Source organism: Canis lupus, chromosome 1, assembly GCF_048164855.1.
Source record: "Canis lupus baileyi chromosome 1, mCanLup2.hap1, whole genome shotgun sequence".
NCBI classification, from domain to species: Eukaryota; Metazoa; Chordata; class Mammalia; order Carnivora; family Canidae; genus Canis; species Canis lupus.
The window spans coordinates 54,608,259-54,625,830 of NC_132838.1; the positions used below are offsets into that span (position 1 = coordinate 54,608,259).

At 40.7% G+C, this 17,572-nt stretch overlaps 1 protein-coding gene and 1 long non-coding RNA gene across 7 annotated transcripts in view; one reads left to right on the plus strand and one right to left on the minus strand.

Annotated features, from left to right (window-relative positions):
- Positions 1-13,136, plus strand: part of LOC140635569 (uncharacterized) — a 32,737-nt gene extending 19,601 nt beyond the window's left edge. For 2 of the 4 annotated variants that reach the window (XR_012032918.1, XR_012032924.1), the window contains one exon: positions 626-1,616. This is a non-coding gene — a long non-coding RNA (uncharacterized lncRNA). Of the gene's footprint in view, positions 1-625; positions 1,617-12,556 lie in introns of those variants that run through there. The other 2 variants (XR_012032919.1, XR_012032923.1) reach the window with 2 other exon arrangements.
- The window catches only part of PDE10A (phosphodiesterase 10A), a 590,195-nt gene that overhangs the window by 260,114 nt on the left and 312,509 nt on the right, over positions 1-17,572 (minus strand). The window lies entirely within an intron of this gene.

Sequence of the window (17,572 nt, forward strand, 5' to 3'; positions counted from 1 at the left end):
AATCCCAGGTCTCCAGGATCACACCCTGGGCTGAAGGCAGCGCTAAACCACTAAGCCACCCGAGCTGCCCCATAAAATCAATCTTAAGAGCAGAATAAAGCCTGCTGCCCTTCTGCCTTTAGGAACCCTGTGTATTTGCACAGATTCTAGGTGGTAGAGTGTCAACAGTGAAATAATCACACAGAAATTCAGGGTGCTCTTCCCTAAAATAAATTACACATATTAATTAAATGTTAGAAAGGTGACCAATAAAATAATCAGAAAAGAATATAGTGACCCTGCTTTTCTAATAGCAAAAATAATACATAGGTACATATGTACACATTGTATGTGTGTTCTCAAATATGTATTTGCTTTATTGGTAGGTCTGGTACATAAGAAAAACCAACCGTGTAGTAATTTGGAGGTTTTCCTACTCTATGATAGTATAACAAGAATTTAAAATAAAAGTTACCCAGATAGAAAAGAAATGGGTAGAATTCACTGTGATAGCAATTCCTGAGTCTAAAACCCAGAGGCTGCACTGAGCCCCAAACCTTCTTTTCCAACAAATAGAGAAAAGGCATTTGAGGATTCTCCAGAGGTGGTTCTATCTGTAACCAGTCTCTGTCTTCTCACACCACAGCAGCTCACCTCAACATCAGACAAAAAAGCATCTTACAAAAAAGTAATCCACATGCACAGAGCCTGCCATCCTGGAGGAGTGAACAGTCTGTGCGAAGGAATGACCAAGGACACACAAGAAGGAAAGGCACTTGAACCGGAAGATCCAAGAAGTACATAGTTCTTTTCTACATGAAGATCCAAGAAGTACATAGTTCTTTTCTACATGGAGTTCTTTTCTACATGGAGAGTCCCAGAGAGAGGCTCAGGACCCCTCAAGTATTTTTCAGGCCTCCAGCAAAGGCAGTTTATAAACAGTATACTGTTGCATATGCAACTGAGTTGGCCCTCCTTGACCATCCCAAGCCTGTGGCAAGATTGATCGTGGGGATTTGTACCGGCTTCATCCCCTCTTGCAATAGCCTGGTTCACGTGAGCTTCACAGCTACAAGAGAAAACCCTCTACCAAAACATGAAAGGTGAAATGGGTTGGTTAAGCATTAATGAACAAGGCACAGAAAAGCAGTGCTATGTGAGTGACCAGAAGAGCCCTCGCAGCACAGCCTGGCCATGGGCTCTTCCCCTGGTTGACACTAGAGAGGTATGTCATGCACTGATCAAGTGTAGAATAATCTCAAGAATCAGACAAATGTGGGTTCCAACCCCCAAGAGTACCCTAGATGAGTTACTGAAGCATCTGCAATCCCTAGATTACAAGGAGTTTGTAAGGATGACATGAGTGGACACAGTTAATAAGCACCCAGTCTGACCTGTACTAACTTTCAAGGTCTCAACACACACTGAGTTATAATTCTAAAATGAAGAATCTGTTTTGAAGAAACTAAGAATGCATTTCATTCTTTCTCTATTCACATCCCTCCACTCTCCATTAATTGTGTTATTTTCCTATCAATTCCTATTCTCTAGTTTAAAAACTCGGTATTCTGGGCTATGATACTTTTCTTTTTTTTTTAGTACCGTGGGCCAGGCTATAAAGACACCAAATAAAGCAGCTTTTTGTTGTCTTTTGTGTTTCCTCGTCGACCTTCACGCTACCCCAGCAGTGTCTGAATGTGGGGTGCTGATAGGTGGTAGAAATGGAAGAGGAGATACTCCTTGTAAGTATTCAAATGAAATCCCAGGGATCCCTGGGTGGTGCAGTGGTTTGGCGCCTGCCTTTGGCCCAGGGCGCGATCCTGGAGACCCGGGATCGAATCCCACGTCGGGCTCCCGGTGCATGGAGCCTGCTTCTCGCTCTGCTTCTCTCTCTGTCTCTCTCTCTCTCTCTCTGTGACTATCATGAATAAATAAATAAAATCTTTAAAAAAAAAAAAAAAGAAATCCCTCATGACACTTCAAACCCAGAGCAACTGTGCCCTAGCTTTGCACTTACTGATGTCATAAAGCATGCCTGAGAGCCCATAATCAAATAATAGTGGCAGACTTGGCTGTTCCCTGCCAGGAGCAGCCCAGGAAGTGATGAAGTGCTGACCAGAGCTATTTAAGGCCAAAAAAAAGAGAAAATGTCTAAATAAAAAAATATATATACAGTTAAAAGTGGCAGAAGGCAGAGGATGAAGAAGGCAGGACATTGCTTCATGTGGTAGCGAGTTTCACAGAAGAGCCCACTCTGGACTCAATTTTTGGTTCTAGAGCAAATGTCCTATCAGAACAAAAAAGGTGTCAGGAAAAAAAAGCCGTAGAGTAAGATTCAACTACTTATACTTTTATTCTTATCTCCAATTCTTATTCTATATAGTGTACTAAATATTTGAGAAAAAGAAACATTTTACAAGACCTTAATCAAATTTATCTGTTGCTGATGGAGATTATACTGTAAAGCAAACTACATATTTTAAAGATACATTCATAACTTTAGAAAACTAAAAAACAAAAACGCTGGAAATGATTTTCACCAATTTAAGCTTAAAAAATGACTAAGCTTCTTAAAGTATGAATTGCCTATATTGCTCACAATATAATATTGAGAAGGTCAAAACTGATTTCTTCCGGCATGGAAGAGACCTTTCCCTTTCAAATTTGGCATGCTGCATATGATCCTCATTGGTAAAAGAATATGGGAGGCTGATCAAGAACAGCAAATCCCAGGAACAGAGAGGCCTCTCCCTCATGTTCTCATACCCCTCGCTGCTAACTAGTAGGTTATTTTCTTAAACTGTTTTCCTTTTATTTTTTTTAAGATTCTATTTATTTATTCATGAAAGACATACACACACACAGAGAGAGAGAGAGAGAGAGAGAGAGAGGCAGAGACACAGGCAGAGGGAGAAGCAGGCTCCATGCACAGAGCCTGACGTGGGACTCGATCCCGGGACTCCAGGATCACATACGGAGCCACCCGGGCTGCCTTTAAACTTTCTTCCTGTGAGAGCTGGGCTGTGGTGCCCAGCTGTCTGGTCCAAACATCAGTCTAGACGTTACTGTGAAAATATTTTTTAGATGTGATTAGCGTTGAAGTTAGTCAACTCTGAGTAAAGCAGATGACCTTCCATAACTTGGTGGGCCTTGTCCAATCAGTGAAAGGTCTTAAGAGCAAAGACTGAGGTTTCTCTCAAGAAAGGATTCTCTTCAGGACTGCAACACAGAAACCCTGCCCCAGCTGCCAGCTCGCTGCCCTGCAAAATTTGGACTCAAGACTGCAAACACCAATTCCTGCCCGAACTTCCAGCCTGCCATACAAATTCCAGATTTGCCAGCTCCCCCCACAATCACATGGGCCAACTCCTTAAAATCAACGTCCCTCTCTGTTTCTCTTTCTCTCTGTACACACACACCCACAGTTGGTTCTGGTTGGGATTGGTTCTGTTTCCCTGGACAACCTTAAATAACACACTTCTTCTCCACCCTAAAATGCCTAATAAAATCCGTATGGTAAAACATGCACACAGTGGAGCCATCAGAGAGCACCTGCTATTGAAAAGTTCATCCCAGAAAGAAACCCTGTAAAGAAAGAAATTTCTTTATAATCAGCTTAGATGCCAAGAGACCCGGCCATGCCCTATGCCTTTAAACCTATGACACAGGAACCGCAGGGAGAAGGAGGGGAGGGAAAGGAACCAGAGAAACCCAAATGCTCGTAAAAAGCAAATGCCAGAAATGTTATCAAAGAAAGTGCACGATACAGAAGCTTTTAAAAATGGCACAAAATTATTAAACCGTTTTAAACTTACTTAAAGAAAGAAGGAAGGAATGGCAGTTGGGAATACATCACGGAAGATCGACTCTCCAGATGCCAGTGAGTGCCATTTACTAACAAGGTTGCCTCTCGCAATCTTTCACTCGAAAGCGGCTTACTCCCCTTGCTCAGACATTGTGCCAAACCTTGCTTATCTGGATTATAAACCAATGCCAAGGTACATCAGCAAAACAAACAAAAACAGCTATAAATTATAAAAATCTTAAACCATCAGAAATTAAGAGAACAGTGCTACTCTGGGATCAGCTTTGCCTGGGGTTTTGAAACTCTGTGCTCAAAGGCCAAGAAAACCTAATCTCTGTGGCATTCGTTTTCCTTACATATTTGCCGAGGATCTCATCAGTGCCTCACAGGGATGTACGGAGGCTTCGGTACAATGATCCAGGCAAAATGTGTTAGCACAGCGCTGATTTCCATTTACTTCTGTCCAGAAAAGGTTAAGTGATCTTAGTTGGCTCTAATTTGGAAGTCATGGTAGCACACGTCATTTTTAAGCAAAATTTAAAAGGCTTCTATCCAAAACGGTAAGTTTTTTTCAAGTGTGCTGCTTCAAAAAGTGGTGAAATCCACTAATCCAGGAAGCTGGTCTAAAACCTCCAGAATTACAGATTACAGAGATTTTGCACTTGCATTTTCCTCACCATAACAAGAACTGCAATGTTCTGAATACTCCAAGTGTCGGCCTTTAAAAAAAAAAAAAAAAAAAATCCAGATATTGAAAAGATCCCTTACTTAACTGAGGGTTAACAGACTGATGAGTTTAAAAGGCCCAGACTTTGTTGCAGTTATCAGAATCCCTGATACCAGGATTTTCATGCTGTGTGTGCTTTTTCTTAAATACAGAGATAAACGACTTTACACTATTTCAGGAGTTTTGATGTGCAAGTGGGTAGATGGTGTGGGAGGATGTGATGAGTAAGCGTTGAGAGAACTTTTGCAGAGCTCCTAAGAGTTGAAAAGTTAGTCTGTGTAGCGTGTGAGAGACACGGTTGGCATTCAGCAGCATGCTCAAGACACAGGAATGAATGGGCTGGGACACAGAAAAATTTAATTACAAAGGGCCCACAGCATAGCAGGTACGTATTCTTTGTTCTCCTTAGATAACAACATGAGAACAGAATCAGGAAGAAAGAATTCTAGAAAGCTGGGTGCTATCCGAGGTATGACCTCAGCAACCTATGGCCAGGGCCCCACCCCCAAAAGTGTTTCCCCTAACCTGGGGTTTGGAAATATCATGATCCTACATTTGGAAAGCCAGACAACGTGAATGACACGTTCAAATTGAAACTCTTTATTTTCTTAATTAGCTATAAATTAATTTATAAACTGTCCAAGTAAAGCTCAAAGAAATATTAAAAAACTACTTTCAATTAGCCTAGTTTGAGTTATGAGGTTTCTCTTAATTCAAGCACACTTGAGAATTTTAATCAGCTGAGAAGCAGCAATTGCTTTCAATTTAAAAACTAACAAGAATAAATTGTTATCATATTAAATCATTTTTACTGTACTGGTTTCATTTTGGTTTCAATTAAACCCCATTGTCTATATAAAGAACTCATTCGCAATTAGGAAAAATTGTACGTGAAACACTCATTATCTGAAACCACTTCATGTTCCTTGAAACCCCTGGAACGTCAGTACAAAAGCAGAGAATCCAAGCATGGCTACTTCAACATTGATTTGAATGTACTTTAAAATGTAATTACATGGAGAACAGATTTTAGCAATTGCATACAATTTAATGTATAATGACCTGCAGGAATCATACAGACTTGGTCTCTCTCTCTCTCTCTCTCTCTCTCTCTCTCTCTCCCCACCCTCTGTTGAATAACTGACCAAGGGATGTATGTGTGAATGGGATGGAAACTTTTCCAGGTAGATCCCTAAGGCTGTTTATATAACTAGGTGAACACTGAGCAAAAGCTTCCCACCACCTGTACTGTCCAGGAAGCAGGACTGAATGGTGAAGAGTACGAGTGGGGTCATTGGGGTCCCCCCTTTCCACAGCAGACATATGCATATGATCAGTTTTCCTCCATGGCCGAAGCTCATAAAATCAACTAAGTCCACTGAAATATTCATATTATTTGGGCTCTTTAAAATAACTATATTGAGATATAATTCACATGCCACATAACTAACTCATTTAAAGTGTGCCACAGTTTGTGGCATATTTTTTCAATATTTTTTCAATTCATATTTTCAAAACTATGTAATATAAAATTTGCTATTTTAGCCATCTTTAAGTGTACAATTCAATGGCAGTAATTAAATTCACAACGTTTTGCAGCCAACACCATTATTTCGTTTCAAAGCTTTTTTAAGGATCTCCAAACAGAAACTCTGCTATTAAATACAATCACTTCCCACCCTCTCCTTTTCACTCACCCCAGGTTGGTAACCTCTTACATTTTCTATCTCAATAAATCAGCCGATGCTGGAGAATTTATCTAAGCGAAATCACACAATATTTATCCTTTTGCATCTGGCACAATGTCTTCAAGATTCATCCATGTTGTAATATTTGTCAGAACTTCTTTCCTTTTTAAGGCTGAATCATATTCAATTGCACATATATACCATATTTTGTTTATCCTCTCATCTGCTGATGGACACCTCGGTTGTTTCGACCCTTACTGTTGTGAGAATTGCTGTGTGAACATTAGCCTATGAGCATTTTAATCCCTGGTTACTGTTCCCCTGGGCACATATCTAGGAGTGGAACTGCTGGGTCACATGGTAATTCTTTGCTTAGCTTTTGAAAGACTCACCAAACTATTTTCCCTGCACTGTTTTACATTCCCATCAACAGTGGGCAAGGGTCTTAAGTTCCCACATCCTCATCAACACATATTTTCCATTTTTTGGATTATAGCTACTGTAGTAGATGTGAGACGTGGTCTTACTGTGGTTCTGATCTGCATTTCCCTAATGACTAATGATGAGCATCCTTCTATGTCCTTATTGGCAATTTGTGGGTCTTCTTTGAAGAAATATCTATTCAAGTCCTTTGGTCATTTTTTAATTGAGTTGTTTGTCTTTTCGTTCTGGAGTTAGTTATATTTTCTGGATATTAAACCTTTATCAGATAATATGATTTCCAAATATTTTCTCCCATCCTGTAGGTTATCTTTTCACTTCCTCAATAGTGTTCCCTTGGTACACAAAAGTTCTTAATTTTGATGAGATACAATTTATCTATTTTTTTCTTCTGTTGCTTGTGCTTTGAGTGTCCTATCTAGGGCCCACTGCCCACATTATTTGTTTATGAAGGAAGTCTTTCCTTTCCATTCTTTGTTCTAGTTCTTATTCTGCATCACCTTTGAGAACACTCCGTTCTGACCACCATGACTAACCCTGACAGCACACACTTACAGAGCATATTTGGAGATGAAAAATTTTTTCTATGATAGAAAAATTCTTAGAGAAACGTATACTTGACAACCCTGTTATTTTAAACACAGATAGGGAAACGGTGAAGTAATCTCACAAAAAGCATGACGCCTACAGCCTCAAAAAAGATCTAAGGTGCAGGGCCTTTCTACTTAGTGAGAGTGAGTCTTCTCAGTGGAAAAAGTGAAGAAGAAAGGAAATCTTGGAGAGACAGAACAACAAGGACAGCTCTTCCAGAATCAGCTGGATGGAGTCCTCATGTGCTCCACATCTAAAGCTCTGTCTAGCTCTACTGCACATCAGTCTGGTGCAATGGATCTTATTTTAACAATAAAATAAGTATCAGTATCAAAATAACTGTATTTATTGTTTTCCTGTACATTGTATATGAGGCCACCTATTTTCTTCTAATCAGACAGAAGAAGGTTAATTTCAGCTCAATCACCTGGCATTTCATAAATTCATGCATCATCCTTAACATCTACCTGAGAGTAAGGGTGGGGGCATAAAAAAAAATCAATCTTCTTAGCATTAGTTAAGTGAGACAGTTTGAACAATAATAAACTGTCATCTGTTGTTTCTTTCCCAAAATGCTGCATTATCTATATCACTACAGATTTATTCGCTGAATGAAATAATTTCCTACATTTTTATTACATGATTAAATTTACGGTTACAGAATCACAGATAAATAATAACATTACACACATAATTAAAACCTATTAGTAATTACCAAGAGTAAAGTGGGGAGACCAACCCCCAAAGCAGTGTGTGTGATCTATGAAGTTAACAAACACATCTATCAGGTATTATATCTTATTTAAAACCTGAGTTTAACAAAAGTGACCTCAGACATGTAGAAGTGGAATACAAACAACCACCAAGAGACAGTGCCTACCTAATATTCAAGGTGACAGTGACATAACTAATATATTTTTTTAAAAGGACATAAAGAGTCTGAGCTAACAGAGGCAGGGAGGAATGCCATCCCTCACCAGGCAGGAAGCCACAGAAGCTATGCAGCTTTCCAATCAAAGAAAATGGAATTCCAGTTTGAGTAGAAAGCTCAGATGGGGAGACCAGAGGTCAAACATCAGGTAACAGTTACTCCGAATGCCTCGAGAACAGAGACAGTGGGACCTCTGTCCCTAGAAATAGCTTTCCACTGTAATTCCCACAAACTTCTCCTACTTCAGAGAATCACTGTTTTGAGGATGAGACTCCAAACGAAAACACAACTGTGCTCTGAACCTTACCATCAACTGCGAGAACAGGGCTCATCTCCATCACTGGATTTCAAAAATAACTTTGTGACTTCAAATCAAGAACAAAAAAAGAGGGACTTGCTCTGACTTTGATCCAGGGACCCTGGTAAATCTCGGCCAGAGAACTTCTGCCCAGATTATGTAACCCTATGGGGGCAGTAGCTGTGGCCAAAGCTGTCCTTGTCCGGGTCGGACACACCAGAGTGTCAACATAGGCTGGCTCCAATACCTTCAGTGACAAAGGTGAATGAGTGTCCCTTCAGGCACAGAAGCTCAAAACACAAGGGGACCTTAGGGCTATGGGACACGTCCAGGACATCCTGACTGAGACACTTCTGTAAAACATGTTCTGCTCTTCAGTGCTTTCCACCCAAGATGGGATCACACAGTTTTAAGTAAACTGCACAGGGGTCCCCCCCACCCCGTCTAGGGTCCACAACGGGCCGGTCATAGCATCATCACCCCTTGTGTGACTGTCAGCCCCTTGGGGGAAGAGATTCCCCATTACTGCAAAGGATGGACCAGACTCATTTCTGAGAACAAAGAAAGTCACCATGTAGCAAAACACAGCCTTTCCCTCGGTCTGATCCTCACACAGCTGAATAAAGCAAGTGCCTTTGGTTTTATACATTTGTGAGACAGACCCTCGCTTCTCTACTTCTCAAAACCAAGCCCCTATGGAGACCGCACATTTCTGAGGCCTCCAAGTACCAGGAAGAAATTAAAGAATGAATAGTAGCTCTCCACCATATCTTCAGAGGGTGGGATCGCCTTAGCAAAGTTATTATAAAAGCTCTACTTGAAAAAAAAATCTCTACTTATAGGTCAACTCTGTTTATAGTTACAGAAATTGCAGGCTGGAAAAAAAAAACAAAACGAAAAGTCCCCTCAGAAGAAAGAAAGAATGCAATAATTAACGAAAGCAACAAACAATTTAACATTTAAAAACCCAGCATCTCTGACTCCAAAGGAAAAGGGGAATGGTAGTTTGGAGGAGTATTAGAGATGAGGAATAATGTAGATCATTTAAAAAAAATTCCCCTTTTCCCATAATAGATATTTTCCTGCAGCTACGTATAAAAACTGAATCTTTACCAACTGAATTCAAATGTAGACAGACATGAAGGGTCCGTTATTTTAAAAAATTCTACCAGTAAAACAATTGTCTTTTTTTTTTTCCCCTAAAATTATTCTGAGTGGTTCTCAAAGTAAAGAGGGCAGGAGCAGGTGCTGGGCCCCAGTCTCTTGAGTTCCTGATTCAGTAGATCTGGGATGGGGCCCAGAGCACATCTAGAACCTCTCCCTCAGATCAACCTTGCAAATCGGGATATGCGCGTTTGGCTTGTTGTATGGATGCATCTGCAGGCCGCCCAATGAAGTTCATTTGTGTCTGTGGGGTATCATGAGTCGTTACATTGCAGGTGTGGTTCTCCTGAAAAGGAACGTGGTACGGTCAGTATGATAAGCCTGGGTTTTTTGGGAGACAGACCTACAGCCAAACCTCCATCCCACATGACCTTGAAACCGCTGGTTGCTCTTGGGTAAATCAAAGATAATACATCCCCTGCCCCAGGACTGTACGAAATAGTGAACAAATGAAGATTACTTACCTTGCCTCATTCCGGAGAGTATGCATTACACGTACACATAAAGTACATAGAGAAAACAAGAAAACCCCCATGAAACAAATAAGAAAGAAAGCAAAAAAGAACAGGGAAATAAAATGGCAGAAATAGGGAAAAGACAAAACACACCCCACAGAAAGGGTATATACACACACTACAGACAAGCCAGAGATTTGACCGTAAGCTTGTAGTAGTTGTGGCAAAAATGACAACTGCTCACTTCCACAACTCAGTGTCTAGAGAAGAAAAGCAGAGTGCTCGTTCTGGAAAAACAGAAGGCCATTCCTGCTACTGGGAGAATGAGCATATACAGACAGGGTCCACCTGACACAGTCCAGGTGAGTCCTCGGGTGTCTGACCTGTCCTAACTCAAGGCTGGAGGTGGCAATCACTGCTCTGTGGTACCTCCTGAAAGTGGGCGACTATGTCTCCCCCAGCTGCTAGTTCCACAAAGACCCACTAGCCTTCATCCAGAGTGGAGAGAGAGGGGAGAGGGAACTGGGCAGCCAAGCCACACACCAAGTAGAGACACCCGACCGACCACTGCTGAGAAGCAGGAAGGGGCTTCCCCTGGGCAGGGGCACTCTTCTTGGAAAACTGTATGCAGTCACTCTAGTGGAGAGACGAGCAGGCAAGTGAGATCCCAATAAAGTAGTGTCCTGAGTATATGCCTAGTGTTGAGAATGAATTTATAAAAGGCATCAGAGGGGTGCCTGGGTGGCTTAGGGTTCAGCATCTACCTTTGGCTCAAGTCCTGATCCTGGGTCCTGGGATCCAGTCCTGTATCAGGCTCCCTGCATGGACCTGCTTCTCCCTCTGCCTATGTCTCTGCCTCTCTCTCTGTGTCTCTCATGAATAATCGAATAAAATCTCAAAAATACATATATAAAAGGCATCAGAAGAAGGTAAGTTCCTCAAAGGGATCTTCCTTGTTATAATCTTTGTGAAGAGCAATGGTTATTATTCATCATTTCATGAGACTGTAGGCACCAATTTAGTCTTGGCATAAACACACCATCACAGATTGGATTTGTCTCCAAAGCACAAAGTCAAGTGGTGTGGTGTGTGTGTGTGTGTGTGTGTGTGTGTGTTCACTGTTGTTAGGAAGGAGGGGGAGTTCAATAACATACTGCTTCTCACTCAGTGTACACTCAGAGACAGCCCGTTAATTATATCTGTGGTCAGGTAAGGAAACTTGCAAAAATTTGTAGATCCATATTTGTAGACAATTAACTTAGGAAACGTCTGGCCACAGCAAGTGTCATACAGGATTTGTAATCACGGTACTCAATAAAACAAGCGGATGCTTTAGTTGAGTATATTTACATCTATTTTAATTTATTCCAAAAGGGATTTGTGACAAATCTAAACATTTTCTTACCTACTCATTTTGTTAATTTTCCTCAGAGATTTGGGATTACTTCTTAGAACAGTTTCATTTGTATCCAAATAAATGAATAGGTCTGATCCAATAAAAAATGCTAATGATCATAATCTTTGGTGAGATATATAATCTGGGACATTCAAGCAAACAAAGATATCTCTAACAGCCACCTGGGGAATAATTATAAACAGAAAATAAAGAGATAGGAATATCATATTCTAACCTAACAACCAAAGATTGTTTTCTTAGCCAAAAAATGTTACCGTACAACTACAGTAAGCTGCCTGGATGCAATGTTTCAAAGAGTAAACATTCAAAATAACTGCAAATATCACAAGCTAATTGTTATCATTATGTAAGCATCTCAATGTAATGCAAGCCATTCCCATGACCTCTAGCACGTCCCTTAGCATTTGTTCTTTACTTTTCTACAAATTCCAAATGCATCATTCTATCTGTAGATAGATATTTACATGTGTGTGGCAAAGAAACATCTCCTGTTCACTTAGGTCATATGATGCATCTTATGAAAAGAATCCCATAAGGGACGCCTGGGTGGCTCAGCAGTTGAGCGCCTGCCTTCGGCCCAGGGTGTGATTCTAGAGTCCTGGGATAAAGTCTGACATCAGGCTTCCTGCATGGAGCCTGCTTCTCTCCCTGCCTATATCTATGCCTCTCTCTCTGTGTGTCTCTCATGAATAAATAAATAAAATCTTTTTTTAAAAAAAGAAGAATCCCATAATTCTTATCCTTGGGTTAGAATGCATCCTGGAGAACAGATCCCATATGCTCGCCCCCACATATTTTATCATACTAGCAAACATAAAAGGGAGTGCAGTGGCTACTTGCAAAGAAAATCTTGACATACAACATACACAGACGCTCAAATACACCCCTCAAAACAAAATTACACCAATTACTCTGAGGAGCAACACAGAGGGTGAAAATACGGAAACATAACTTAATGAATTCCATTTATGACATCTATAGTCTTTCTACCAACATAGAGTTATGAGGACTAAACATCAATCACAAAAAAGAAGCACTCTAATCTTATTATAATTTACAGCTCTTTGGAAACTCTTCCTAAGGAAGAATGCAGGCAAAAGCAGCCCTTACAGGAAACCTCACATTCCAGACGTTCCATGGCAAGGCTCTGAGTGAATCCCAGAAACGGGAAGGCAGCTGTCTCTTCCCGTCTACTTCCCACAGTAAATGCAAGACTCACTATTCAAACCGGGAAATCTGCTACACAGGGAATAATTCTGCAAAAACTGGACAGACTGTTTATGCACTACATGAACACATTCATGAAAAATTAATTGGAGGTACAGAAACGAGCCTCCTCTTGACGTCGTTGTTTGCTTGCTTTAATCAGCATCATTCTATCTACTGTACAAACTTTGGGCCGCCCAAACCAGCCCCAGTCCTGCCCCCCTCACCCCAGAAGACAGGGCAGTTTGTGGAGAGGACACAGCAGTGAGTCAGTACCTCCGCAGGGGCTGAGTGACAGTCACCAGGTCACTGACTTCTCAAAGTCAATTTTATGTAAAACACATCCCACCTTTAGTAAGACGGCTATGACCACATCTGAGATGATTAATGTGGAAGTCCTCAATAAAAAAATATATATATAACAGCTGATTAAATATTCGGTGCATTGTCCTACGTATCTATTATTTAATTTAATCCTCTGAACAAGGTACCATTCATTCTATTTTATAGATGAGGTTAAGCGAGGCAAAAGGAAGTTATGCAATTGATTTCTTGCAGATAGGAGGTGACGGGCCAGAGGCTAGAGAGCCACACTTGTGGTCCTAGTCACTCAGCCACCTGACACACTGTGCAGAGTAAGGGGGTGGGGGTGTGCAAAGCAGAGGGACACTGCCCAGGCAGAAAGAGCCTGTCAAAGCACAGAGCCCTGCCTCCAGCCCAGACCTCCACCACCTGCTTCCAGCCCAGGCCTCTACCACCTGCCTCCAGCCCAGGTCTCTACCACAATGCCTGCCTGTGGCCTGGGCCTCCACTGCCTGCCTCCAGCCTGGGCCTCCACAGCTTTGATGTCTTCAGTAGCTGCCCACACGTCCTGCCTGCCCAGGCCTCCCTAGGCTTCTAGTGCACCTTTATGAACAAATAAACCTGAGACAGGGACAGACCATACCTGACTGTGAATGAGTGCAACCCGCCCCGTCTCCCCAAAACTGAGCTTTACGACAGATGGCAGTGACACACAGGTGACAGGATGACCCACCGCCGTGAGAATCCAGTCCACGCTCATTAAATACTTTTTGGCACGCCTATGCATCAGGCAGGGTAACTGCCTCAAAAAGGCAAAGGCATCATTTGTAATGTAGGTGAAAGGCTTTGCCCCAACACTACAAATTTCTTCTTACCCACGGGTGGGAAAATAATGAGCCAGGACAGCGGCACCCTCGGATCCTGAGCATGTGCTTCCCTGGCACTGGCAGGAGATCCTCCCAGATTTGCGCTAAAGCCTTCATGGAGTTATTCCCCTGAATTCTCTGGGGAATGATATTTACAACAAAGGCAGGGTGCCGAAGCAGAAGGCAAAATCTGGCTTGAATTTCCCTACAGCCAAAAGATAATTTCTAAAAATGTGCCTTGTCTCTAACTCTTGAAGTAAGAAAATGCTTTTTAGCAATTATTCTCCATAATCCTATTTCCCCCAAAGGTTTTTATTCCAGGCTCCATCCTCTCATTTCTTCTGTCCAGTGCTGATGTTAGTAAATGCTGTCAGTAACATCTCTTCTAAAAATGGGTCAGAATTTCCTTATGCTGGTTGAGAGGGTCCAACACAAAATCTGACCTCAACATTGTGTCTTATGTGAAATGCCTCAGTGTAAAACTTCCTACTGTTTGCCCCCATCCCCCACAGAAAAAGAAAATGATTTTACCTTTTCTATTTGGAAACAATTCTAATAATGCAGCACATCCACCCTTCCCGTTCATTTATAACCACTTTACAATTCTAATTACTTAGGAATCAAAACTAAATGCAAACAAAAGCTAAATGCAAAGGGATTTTAACAGAGGAAAGAAGGAAGGAAAGAAGGAGGGAAGGAGGTTAGGAAGGAAAAGCTCAAGTCATTTTTGTATCAAAGAAAATCTAGCTTTAAAAGAAAAATAATTTTCTTAAACCAATTATTGCCACTATTGCATTACATTCTGAAAGAACACACACAAGCCTTATTCCTTCTGCTCAGATCAGCTAATCTGCACGGTGCTTGGGATAGAACACTTGTACTGTATTTTCTGTTGTTAACATAACCACAAGATAAATGCAAAAAGAACATAAAAATTTTTTAAAGCATATACTATGAAATCTTAAAATTTGATTATTTAAATATATACTAGTCAAAATTGGTAAAAGTTAAGTTCGTCATCCCGAGGTTAATTCACCCACACGACACCCACACCGTATAATAAGGTATGTATTTAGTTGCCTACCTAGCAATCTAAAATAGAATATGTGAACAACAATGGCAAATTAAGTATGACGCTAAGGGAGAGCCAGAGTCTCTGAGTACCCAGAACACACAATTGCCACTCAAACATTATATAACAATGAGAATTATTAACTTTTCTATTCTGTGTCCCCGAGATTTTGTAACAATGCCCTAACGATGCATCACATTTGTGCTGAATTTTACAGTTTACAAAGCACTTTCACATTCATTATTTCATCTTTATCCCGGCAAAAAAAAAAAAAAAAAAAAAAGGAAGGGAGGGGGGAAGATGAGAAAAGGAAGCCTCAGGATAGTTAAGATTCTCATTTTACAGAGTAGGGAAAACATTCAGAAATGCAGTGCCTTGCCTGGCATCCACAGCCAGTAGCTGGAGGAGCTAACATCCACACTATTCAACATTCAAACTGCAGGCATTTGATTCCAAGTCTTACGTTCTTTACGTGAAGCTCTGACAGCTTCATTGCACAGACTTGCTGCCATATGACTTTTCATTCATGACCTTCATTTGTACAACTGAAAACTCAGGAACTGATTTTATTTTTATAGGAAGCAGCACCTACGACAGTTCTCAACTGCAGTTAATGAAAGCAAAACACAAAGGGAGACATAAAGACTGATCCATGCAGCATCAAATGAATCAAAGTTCTTTAAGATGCATGCATGTCCCTATTTTCCATGAGTATTCAAGATATGTGACATTTTTAGATCCTGCAAGTGTTTTTAAATTGCCAAGAGATTTTCAAATCATGAAAATTCTGGTGCCTTTTATTCACCAAGGTTTTTTTAGTCCTTTAAAAATTGTATGCCTTTCTCTTTCTGTATTAGTATACATGTAATAATAAAGTTTTATACCATTTTCAACCATAATGTATTACTTACTCAGTATACATATCAAACAAGTACATCTATATTATTTCTGGTCTATAAAGGTGGTAGGAGAGTGAATTTTTCCACCCCAGAATGCTGTCTCTTTGGCTTATTGATTATCCTAAACTGGCTATTTTTAAGAAATAACAGGAAAAGGTCTGAAAACCAAAGAAAAGTCACCCTATTGTAAGAGGCATTTACATGTATAAGGGAAATCTCCAACAGCACCAGGAAGATGATGACTTTAAATCTCTAGAAGGCAAAGACTTAAATCTGCATAACAATCACACCCTTGTTTACAGTGCTTTTCCTTGTCACCTCCATAACTGCCTCCCCACCCCCAATATCTCGTGTTTACCTGTAAATGGCATTTAAGGTGATAGCTTTGGCCATCTGGGGGAGTAATTCAGTCTTCTCGGGTCTCTCAAATGTACACAGGAGGCATTGTTATTAAACTCTTGTTTGACTTTCTCCCGTTAACTGTCTCATGTCCATTTGATTCTTGGACCATCCAGAAAAACCTTGAAGGGCAGAGTAAAATTTTTTCCTCCCCAACAAGCTTAAAAAGTAAAACCTTCATGTTACTTTATCAACTAATTGGATTGCCAAATATAGACAAGCTTACTCCTGTAACTCCAAAATGGGAAGAAGAAAGGTTCATTACTCTAGCCCTAAGAAAATGTAAGGAACACAAAGGCAAAGTCAAAACAAAGGAGAACTTTCAGGTAACCATCTCTACATCCCTCTTAACTGCTAATAACTGCTGTGGCACTCCTCCACTGCCTGCCTTCTAAATCCTGTTCAGAAAGGGCTGAAATGACATCATATTCTTATGTCTGGAAGGCAGGCATTACAACAAAGTTTTGATAAACTATGCAAGCATTTTGCCTAAGATACAGACTTAGGTCACACACAGCTTGTGTAAGTAATAGTTCACATATATTTGTTATAAAAATTACTGATTAAAAATAGCTTATAAGGCAGAGAATAATATAATTCACCCAGTAAGTCAATAGCTTTATATTGGCTGCTACCTTGCCCTGCACCCTCCCAGAAAACATTGAGAAGGCACACACACAAAATAACTATCACCCATCCAAGGTCACTACTCCAGTAATCATTGTCCACGTGGTCAGAAGGGGCATCAACAAGCAGGGCTGTACTTCATCCAGAGGCATGCCTACAGGTCCCACATGCAGGGCTCAGAGCTTAACCACACATGCGGTCATCTGCTTTACCTGACCAGAGGAGATAGGTGCCAACAAGCTACCTCAGGTACAGAGAGAGGAGAGCTTTTGTAAGCAGCATATGGGCACCCAGCACAAAATGACTGATGCCCACAGACCCACAGAGAAGAAAAGAAAAAGAAAATCCTTAAAAGTTGGAAAGATAAGCAAAACTATATAACTGTCTTAATTATGTATTAAGTATTAACTATAACAGCAAATAGAACTATAAGCCTTAAGAGTTCTTTAAAAGGCATTTCTATTATTATAAAAGAACAATGATGCTCAAAGACAGGAAAACGATAAGAAAGGTACCACACATTTCTGAAAGGTTTCTATGTAAAATAACTAAAATCATTAGAAGTAGGTGCTTTAAAAGCTACACTTGAGTAATCTGGTAAACGCTCTGGCCCCAGCAAGACCCGAGCAGGAGGCAAAGGGAGTCCAGCACAGGTGATAACATGCAAGGGCAGCATCCACTCCCACCCTCAGCCTACATCTCTT